The 11,169-nt window shown below is 31.8% G+C and overlaps 1 protein-coding gene and 1 long non-coding RNA gene across 4 annotated transcripts in view; one reads left to right on the forward strand and one right to left on the reverse strand.

Annotated features, from left to right (window-relative positions):
- The window catches only part of LOC128891677 (formin-like protein), a 61,497-nt gene that overhangs the window by 24,812 nt on the left and 25,516 nt on the right, over positions 1-11,169 (reverse strand). The gene's annotated exons all lie outside the window — the stretch shown is intronic.
- LOC128891733 (uncharacterized) lies at positions 4,561-8,922 on the forward strand. Its single transcript, XR_008460909.1, has 3 exons — positions 4,561-4,803; positions 8,085-8,145; positions 8,729-8,922. It is a non-coding gene; the product is annotated as an uncharacterized LOC128891733 (long non-coding RNA).

Below are 11,169 nucleotides of genomic sequence, written 5' to 3' on the forward strand. Positions count from 1 at the left end.
ATAAAATAAAAAATAAATATACTGCATACCATTTGTGCTTTATTAAAAAACAAAATCTACCACAATTTTTGGAAAACCTTTACATTAGATTAAGTTAACACTGTTTTTTACTTCGTTAGGAGTCCATTTAGATCGCGATGGAAAATATACTTGTAACGGGTGGGTCGTGGTTGGGAAAACTTGAAAAACACTGGTCTATGGAACTTGTCCGTCAAGTTTGTCTACCGATTACTATAGTACAGTTACCCAGAAGCAATCTAGTTATTAGTTTCCATTTTTAAGTTGTGATTTTTCATGCGATTCTCTGCTCGACAGAGAAAGCTAACGCACGTTCCCCTTCGTAGATCCGAACGAATCACACACAATATCCAACAGCGTAATGCAAGTTCCGTGAAAATTGTTTCCGTTTTCCAACAGACGTTTGTTTGCAATGAACAAGAGAAAACTGCAATTTTCAAGAGACAGGTCGATATTTGCATGGTTACGGTTTCTGGTCATTCGAAACAACTGACTGTATCTGTGGGAACATTTTCTTATTGTTAGTTATTATGATGCGCTATACTTTCTAAATCATGGTAAAAATAATCAAACAAAACTTGTGGAAGATGGTTTCGTATTTTTCGCACATGAAATTTGATTTTTCTTCACTGAATACTAATCATTAAAAGAGTCAGTGATCCCATAAATACACTACTTATTTTAAATTAAATATATTTAAAATATAATATGAAATTACATTTCTATACATCCATACAATAAATACTTAAAATAAATAATTTTTATTAATACTTTCCAAACTTCATTGAAAAACGAAAGAAATGTAATTGCAATATTGAGAATATATGTTGTGAAATATTCTTCGGTGATTACAATATTAGGAAACGCAAAATATCGTACGAAGTACTGTCAACTGTGCAATGTTATTTTTCCATAATAAAAAGTAAAAAAAATTAGTTTTGACAAATAATGTCACGACCAATGTAAAGTGAGAATACAAGTAAGAGATGAAGATGAAATAAAGAAGATTCTTGAACTTCAGAGGAATAAATAGAAAACAACTGATTAGAATGGATAAAAGAAAAGCGTCTGACTCAAAAATATTTTGGCTTGCTTCGAATGAAACCTCCAATAATACAAAATAACCAAATAACAGAAGAAATTCCAGGTAAAAGCTAGAGGATGACAAACATTGTCACTCCTAAATCGAATACTCAAGTATTACATTTGTGGAAGATGGAAAACATTATCGCGAAATTGCAAAGTTACTATTCATCAGAAAGTCAATTGGGACAATTGCTCGTAACATAATGACGAAGTACCCCGCGAGAAAAGGCACTGAAAATCGTCCAGGAAGTGAAAGTACTTAAAAAAAAATTTGACGAATTGCTGACATTATGAATGGTGTATTCAAGAAACATTTGAATATTCGAAATTCATTGATATCTCATGTTGAATATAAAATACAATTAGTGTCAACTTTTCAGTATAATAACGAGTCAAAATAAATGTTAGGCAAATGAAGATACAAAATTTCAATTAAAAATGTAAAGATAAATAACCAGTGATCTGTTATTTTATAATAAAAATGTGTTTTACGTTGAACAAATAACAACTTGTGTGAATGTTCAATCTAATAAACGTTATTAGTAGGTTGATTCAACTTTTATCTTTTAAATTACAATTCTTTTCTAAATATATTATTACTAGACTGTGAATTTTATGCATTTACAACGTACAGTAATACAGAAAACCTGTCAAACATATACACAATACATGTTGAATATATTCTACAATTAATTATAATAATATTGTTATTTCATTTTGCACAATTGCACATATCTTTTGTTTATTTTTAGCATCTATTCATTATATTAGTTTATATCATAAATGGATAAAATTCGCAGTCTAATTATTACATAACAAATCTGAATCAATGATATAATCGTCATTGTTGATTATCATGTGTTCCTATTTATCAAGCATATTAAAAATTGCTACTTGAAGGTGTTTACTCGAAAGCAAATATTTTTTGTTACCTCCAGTGAAAGTTATTTATGAATCAACCAAATATATACAAATATATTCAATTTACCATCGTGTTAATATAATTCTGTCTATTCCTGTTGGAAACATTGATCGAAGTTGGTCTAACGATAATCATGGTTAGCTTCTATGAACGTTGATAGCATCACTCGCCTGACCTCAACCCGATTGGACATTTGTGGAGCGAGTTAAAACGTCGAGTGAGAATCTTGCGTTTCCTAACGAGGACTAATTATTCCACCTGTTCCAAGAGTGGAATCAGATTCTATTAATCGTCTCATCGAGTTAGTGTCTCGTCGTTATGCTGCTGATACTGTTGTATCTAAAGACATGGCAGCGATACATTAATAACAATAAGATTTGAAATCAAAATTGAGATAGATGTTCTTTGTACAACGTAGACATGTACGCATATTCTACGACATACTTTTAATTATGAAATCAATATTTTTAATACGAATTTGAATTTTATTTTATTTCTTTTATTGAATTTTAGTCAATTGTAATCAGTCGAATTTTAATAAAAATAGAAAATGTTAGATTGAAACAATATATTAAAATATTTTAATGTTATTTGTTGTAGTTTGCTCGATTCGTTTTGCCATTTTTTGTACAGGTAAAATAGAATCTGAAGCCATTTGCAACATACTTATAATAAACTCAGAAAATTAATTTAAATGCATGTTATGTATCGTCATGAATAAAACAAATGTTTAGAGAGTCTAATTTTTCTGTCCATAGGCCTTTCGAAGTCGCGTTACTTAAAATTCGTTGGTTCTTCCTCCTTCAAAATAAATTCAAACCCTCTGTGACCCTGTGTGACTCTGAGGTCACATCCTTTATATTTAGGGTTTAGGTTGTAAAACAGCTGTTGCTGAATATCGCCCATTCATTGTAGCATAAGCAGCGTGCAATACAAATATTTTGTATTCTTTCCTTTCTTTCTTTTAGTATCCTGTTTTGCTACCGTACGGTAAAAAAGTTAAAGTTAAAGGTATGTGTATCTTGGAAATTTGGAAATAATTTTTTGTTTGTATGTAATATTACCGTTTTAAAGCAAGAGTACCAGGGAATCTGTTTATGATGACTATTCGGTATTATTTATCATATCGGGGTGAATAGATTTGGAAGTTTAATTTTTACTCGTTGTTAATATTTCGCAATATATTTTATATATTTCTTTCAGAAGTCAAATGAAATTATAATAAATACAGAATTAAACGTTAAATTATTCAAAAGCCAAAAATGATTATAATAAATACGGGATTAAACATTGACTGTCTAAGCACGATTAGAAAATTGCTGAAAAATGAAAATTCATTTCCACTGTACTACTACATTATAGAAGTCAAGAAGACATGAGGTTGTTACACAAAGCTTAAACAAACTTGCTAACAATTTCTCCACGGTAGCAGAGTTAAAAGCGTCTCTGACTGACGTTCTCCTTAATTCGTGTCAAAGTGCGCTTAAAGGGGCAAACAACCTACACAAACGATGCTCGCCGTACTCTAATTTTTCTGGACACTATCGATGTAGTCAAAAATGTTAGTTTCAATTTCGTTTTCATCAAAACTGATGAACACATGTTAAACTACGTTAACTACATTTTTGAACACATATCCATAGAATCTTCGTTTTTAGAGACTATTTAACCAAAATCAACCTCGGTGTACCGATAAATGATATGGAGATTGGAACACGATCGATTTTACAAAGCAAAAAATCGATGTTTTCGGCGCAGGAGAACCGATATGTTTCGATTTAGGAGACGGGCATTTTGAACGCTTTTCTGCATTTAAATGTAATTTTCTGCCTAAAATACCATCGTACAATTTTTTTTGTCAACACCATCCAAAAGCTGAGTCTTCGAGGAAGTTTTTCCCGAAGAGTGCCCACCAAACAACTATCTCTTTGAAACCGAAAAACGAATACAGAAAAAGTCAAATTTTGTTAAATTTTCACAATGTAAAGTTTGACCTAATCTTTTCACTTGTTAAATTTACATAATATATTTGGGTTTTGCACCAGACAGTTGGAAAATTTAACGCTCTTTCGAATGGTATACTTAGTTTTAAGTTTGGACTGTAATTTGGTAGAGTTATGGCCATTTAAAGAGTGTCAAGTCGAAATCACAGAAAAAATATTAAAAATGAACATTCTCGAGAATAAGGCGCCACAAAGAATATGTCTAAGAGTAATTTTTTGTTGGAAATACGTTGTAGAATTGACACCCTGCGTATGTCCGAACTTATACGTAGACACCCTGTATAAATGTTGAACATGTAACTCGCAGTGGTCGCGAATAGCTAATAATTAATTAATTTAACTGTGCTCCACAAATTTCGACCGCAGAAATACGTTCTTTCATCAGAGAGGGGCCTATCATAATATTTGGAAATGGGGTGAAAACTGTCGGAAACGAAGCAACGATTCTTTTTTCAATTACACCCTATAAAAGCATCAGAGGGCTGCGATAGTGGCGCCGGTAGGGTCGCCGCCACAAAATGGATTCGCAAGACGATCAATCCCGGAAAGTCCCCTTCGGAAGGATCATATACAGTTAGCCAGTTCCATGTTCTTCTACGTGGTTGTCTCCCATCCAACAATGGATGCCAGGGGCGAGGGTTTAGTCTCTCTTTTGTGGTGTACCGACACCCGTATAAGTCGTTTATTCCGGCATATATGCTAGCACGGACGACTGTGTGGATTTACCATCACACGGAGAACTACCACGGGAAACACAATCGAGAATCAGTTGAGGTACTTGAAGCAATGATAGAAACCTCCTAGGCTCTCGTAACGCACGCCCATTTGGTCCTTCCCCCTATTCCATCATACCTAATCGCACCTCATCTTTATTTTCCTAGCATCAGTGTGCACTGTGGACGAACGACGAACCACGAACATTCTCTAGAAATAACGTCGTTCAATTTTGCAAGAGGTATTAAAATCAAAATATTTATGAATACCAAAATTCACGTATTATGTACTAGTTAATGTTTAAAAGGGAGTAATGGTTGTTTTTGATAATTGAAGCTAGAGAAAAGAAAAGACTGTTTTATTTCAAATATTTGTACAAGTATTTCTAATATGTTACTTTTATTAGGACACACGGCTAGAGATGAACTATCATCTTCATCTTTAACCCTTTGACTGAATTTTTAAAAAATGTCAGTTTATAGAGAACGATAAGACGGAACCTTTTTATATTTACAGTTTATTCATAGGACATTCAGTTTCAAAAATAAAAATTGAAAACTTAGAAGACCACTTTCCTGAAATTCAATTTTTCCAACGAACTTTTCAATTTTTATTTTCGAAACTAAGCATCTTATAAATAAACTGTAAATATAAAAATGTTTCGTCTCATCGTCCCCTATAAGCTGATACTTTTTAAAAATTGATTTAACGAATACTTTTCCAGTCAAAGGATTAAAGGAGAATTACGCATAATTCAGTGCTTGTACATGTCTAACATAATCTAAATTTTATAGAAGTTTTTATAATCGAAATGTTTATAGATACCAAAATGAACCTACAATTTAAAAGTCGAAATGCTTGTTTTTAATAAATGAAGAAAAAGAAAAGGAAGGATTATTTCATTTGAAATATTTGTGTAAGTATCTCTAATATATTAATTTGATTGGCACATATATCTAAAGATGGACTACCATTTTCATCTTCAAGAAATTCCCATAATTTACTTGCACATATGTAGAAATTTATTCAGATCATGGGAAATCACCCTAAATAGCCACTTATATAAATGTAGAAAGTTTCACGTCTGATCATCAAAACGAAATAAGGACCTAACCCAAGTGGATGCTTCAATCTTCGCGCATACAGGATACTCCGCCAGAGGACAAGACATCGACATTAACGTCACCTATAACAATTTTAATAAAATTTCTCTGACAATACAAAACTGCAGTGTGTCTTTTTCGTAATTTATATCGTATGTACGTCTCAAATTTTGCTTCTCAATATCAAAACTATAAATTATTACATTGTTTTCACTGTTAAATATTGTGGTACTATATACAGGATGCAAATAGTGAAACTATATTCTACAATATTGAAAAAGAAAAATCATTAATCTTTTGAACAATACATCCATTTTTCTTCCAAAATTATTTAAACTTTCTATTCAATATTTTTCGTCTCTTCAATTTTAGAATTGATGTTTGTTGATTAATACAAATTTCTGACACGTTTACTTTGTAATAAATATTGCTGAAATATATTAAACGTAACCATCGACGCCTAGAAATTGTTCAAATTAAAATCGAAAGCGAACGAACACTTTGGAATGTGTGTTTTTTTTTTTTAAGTTAATACGTTGGTGGACACCCTCTCCATGTCTCTTCGCCCACTCGAATTTTTCTCTTTAATTGACGAATTATTGTGACCATGCAAGGGGTCAAGAAATATTATTACTGCGATCACCCTCGAATCATGATACATTGAACTTATAATCATTACGTCGTCCCATAAATATACTATCATCTATTTTCTAACGTGAAATAATAAAATAAAAATTACACAAATCTGATTTGGCTCGTTTTTATTCGTCAACGACACAGTATTTTTATTAATAACGTAAATCAACGAAGTATGATGGACATAATCTATGATTCACAAACAATACGTTCCTGTGGAGAATGAGTCACTTGACACTGGAATATAAGTATGCATGATGTCCGTCACTTTTAGTGATATGAAAGTCGTGTGACGAAGGAAATGTTTGACTCAGAGTTGATGATAATAATAATCGTTTTTCTTCAAGGTCATTGTTTCTAGATTTCACGGTTATCACGGTTTGTTTGTAAATGAAACATATTTTGTTTAGCTTGGGCAACGACCATGTAATACATAATTTTGTCAACAAAATTGCCAATTAGAGACGTTTAATTTTAAATTTTCATTATAGAGAAAGAAAGATTTCCAAGGAAATTTTATTTAGTCGTATTCAAGGGCTTTTAATTCAGCATAGCCCTCAATCTTTATTTCAACTAATTATAGTTGTACCATATACTCACATATCCAGTAAATGAAAACATCTTTCAATAAAAAGTCTTTGGAAGTCAATTATTAAACTTTATTTGGTTACAAGACTTATTCGTTGTGAATTAATCTAAACTGTAAGCAAGCAAGATTGATATCTTTAGAAATAAGGAAGGTTTTCTTCAAATTACCATTATTGTAGCAATGCTTCGTCCACGCTTCGCGAACGATGCACACGCGTTTAATTATATGTACGATCATAATGTACTTTCGCACTCGCATCGAGTTTCCTTGTTACCAACATGATGACGTAGAGTCCCACACGCTTAACGCGTTTATCTGCTCTTTAGCTTCTTCGTCTGACCTTCCCTCACTCTGCAACTGGATTTTTCAACAACAACACTAATAAATTCCGTGAATAGACCACATTTATTTTTCTAACGATACAAATACGGTGGAGAATGCATACTGGAATCCTACTATTCTTCTATTCGTATGAGCCTAATTTCCTCAACCTTCGATTAATTTATTTTATATACGAACAATCTTTTCAATTAGTTAAAATATGATTATCGTTATTACCGAAGCAAAGTTTAATAAAAACACTTATTAAGAACCTGTTCAAAATATATTCTGCATTATTTTGATTTCTCATCGATAGCAAAATAAAATTCTGGTGTGTTTTGTAATGTAAATAAAGGTAAAGTAAAATTTAAATCTTGTTTAAGATACATTGAGAACAAACTGATTATTCGCGTGTACATCTTTGTCACTTTCACTCAACTCTCTCTTATCCCACTGTGCACAGAGGTTTTATTCATTTATTTATTTATCGCCGTTTTTCGATTACAAGAATTCTTATTAAAGAAGTGGACTGTACTTTTGAATTTAGAATCAGGTTAATATCTCTATATTCGTCACAAATAGATGTTTGTGTATATAAACATTTATATACATATACATATGTAAGAAATAAGAACCTCGTTAAAAATTAAATTTTCTCCAAAAATACAGTTTACTTTTCTAATCAATTTCAGCTGCACGTCAGAGAAGATAAAGAAAAACGAGGGAAGATCAAATTTTATTCAAAATTAGAAGGTATATAGGATTCAAAAGATTTGAATAAAATATTAAATCTGAATATTATCTTGTTAAGAATTAAATATATCGAGTACGATATCTCACGATTTAAACACGCAAAAAGGAGAGCAGTTTTCCGCATTTATTCTTAGTAAAAAAAAAGGTCATGGCACTATTCAGTATATGATGAATAAATATAAAATAACAGAAAATGTTGAGAATCAGTGTCACTATGCAAGGTCAGCTAAACTAAGTTAAGTGAGATAAGGGATTTATTTGAAAAAAAATGTTAGAAAATGTATTTAAAAGTTCTCCAAAATTTGAATCACAATTGGAAGTAGCAACTGGAAAACTAACACTTAACACTTTACCAATCGATAGTCTATTAATCAGCTTTTTCTAGAACAAGTAATACTTTTTTTTATCTATAACTGATGCTATCTAGGCTTTCACTGTAGGCTTTCATCGTTACAGAAATGATGAAATATTATAAAAATATTAATTTGATACCGATTTTAATAGATAAAGTAAATATTATATAATACTAATGCTATGAAAATGAAGAATATTATTAAATTTCATTTCATGCCCATGTGTAAAGTGTTAAGGGAGCCGAAATGATTGGAGGTATCGATAGATGAAACGAATACGTGAAAGCAGGAACGTATGAATGGCCATTCCAATGCGATGTTACGCGTGTATACTTTGCAATGGTTCATCGATCGTGACGTAGCCGCTGGCGAAGTTTGTAACCTTTTGTGGCAATACGGTATCAGGCTGTACGCAATTACGCAGTAAAAGGTAAGTTCAACAAACCTAACTAAATTGAGTGCATGTGTGCGCGATGGCGTTCTCCCCCTCCCGTATTATTGCCTTCTATTAATATTGCATAGGGAGAGGGACGAAAATAGAACGGAGAAACTGTACAGGATGTTTCAAAAAGCTGAAACAAACCGTAACGCGCGAATTCTTTGCGCGAAGAGAAATCGAAAAGTCCTGTACCGTTTTCCAATTGAACGTTTCGTTTTCGAGATACACGCGGTTACAATTCACGAGCTCGACTTCCGGACCGCGCTATTTAAATCACAATCAGCTGAGCACGTGGCCGTGCACGCGCGCACACGCGATGCACTTTCGCACGCGTTGTACCGTTGATAATACTGACTTTAAATATACATAAGCGAACTATGAATCTCCGCCTTATTTTGTTTTTATATATCTAATATATTCCTTAATATATGTTTAATTGGAATTAGAATATGATTTATATGGTTGGACAAGTCAATTGACGCATGGGATTCTACAAGAAATTCGTCTGTTTTCGACACACAAGAGAGTAAAAAAATTCAGTTTAGATATCTTGATCTTTCATGTTGAAATAAGGATTGAAAAATGGTTTGAATTAAAAGCCTTTGAATGTGGATGAATAAATTTTATCTATTTGGAAATCTCTCTTTCTTTTTAATGAAAATTTAAAATTATTTCAGTTACTATATCATAAAAAAAGAAATGTCGAATTGAGTAACCTCATCTTTTTCGAAGTCGGTTAAAAATTGTACTATTTTGTATATCTCATATGTTTATGTATTCGTTCATATCCTTTTATACTTTTGTATATTTACATTTGTCATAAATGCATAAATATTCACAGTCTAATAATTCTATTGTAAATTTACCTTGCATTCATAAAAATGTACACAGTATACATTGTTTGAATTGTTTCAGTTACAACAGTACACTGCCCCATTTCGACTACGGAACAATTACACTAATAAATTCATTCTTTCTTTCGCACTTGCTAGAGATAGTTAACATAGAGTTTCTCCAATTTACATTAATGAAATTATCGAGAGAAAGAAGGAAGCCGTGAGATTGCAACAGAGCAGTTTCCCACACTATCACGGCCCACTTTTAAATTTCATCGCGGTACATAATTGATGCACTTCTAAAAAGAATGAAACGAATCATTGCCTCCATTATAAAGATAATAACTGTATTTCAGACTCCAAACTCTTATCGTTCACGATAATCATTAACCTTTTCAGGCTTGCTGTACATTGTGTACGTGTACTCTAAATTTATTTTTCAATGCAAGATAATTAATTTCGTAACATAATAAACGCTACATACAAACGGAAATTAAAATTAAAAAATATTAAATATACTTCAGTTGTAATTCAGGGTGATATAATCATCTCGGTTGCGACGATACAAGAAAGAAACAAATTAAAGAATCATTTTTTTTTAAGAAATATTATAAACATTACCTGAACAAGAATTCTTTCTGAAATTTAACATGCATTGTAATTTACCAAGGGTAGTAATTTATTAATTTCAAAACACTTACTTTTAAATAAAATTGCGAACAAATATGAATAACTTCATGAAAAGTAAAATTTTTTAACGTTCTAAAGAAGAATTTTTAAACCAAATATGTTCTTTCATTAAACAGATAAGGAAAGAACAATTATCAAACCAGGAACAAAGATATTTTGATGTGAAACTTAAAAGAGATGCAACTTTAAGACCGCAAATAAATCGAATACACATGGGCGCGTCCAAAAACTGTAGACATCCATTAAATTTCAAGGAATTAGCTGTCGTCAAGCACTTAAGCTTCGGCGAATCGTCGCCGAGGAGTCATTTGAGGTCTGCTGCAGTAGCCGTTTAAGGCCATTATAAACACATGTCCTTAACTATACATCTATACGTGTTTTGTGCATGTAGATGAATATGCTGCGTAATTGGTATTAAAATAATTATTTGCAACTCGATTAAGATGAATTATTCGCGGTCAAAGGGACATGATACTCGGACTCTTCTTCAAACTTTCATTGGAGCTTCTGAGCAATTACATTTCTACTTACAGATGTATGCAAAAAAAAAATAACGAAGTAAGAAATTTTAAAGAATTGCCCACCTATGCCAAAAAATTCGTAACTTCAAAATACAAAAGCATTTAAAATAATATTGTTACAGCAGTTGAAGGGTTAATACTCGAGAACTTTTGAGCCATCATACTTCTACTTACAGATGTATCAA

The sequence above is a fragment of the Hylaeus anthracinus genome, unplaced genomic scaffold, assembly GCF_026225885.1.
Source record: "Hylaeus anthracinus isolate JK02 unplaced genomic scaffold, UHH_iyHylAnth1.0_haploid 12002, whole genome shotgun sequence".
Classification (NCBI taxonomy): Eukaryota; Metazoa; Arthropoda; class Insecta; order Hymenoptera; family Colletidae; genus Hylaeus; species Hylaeus anthracinus.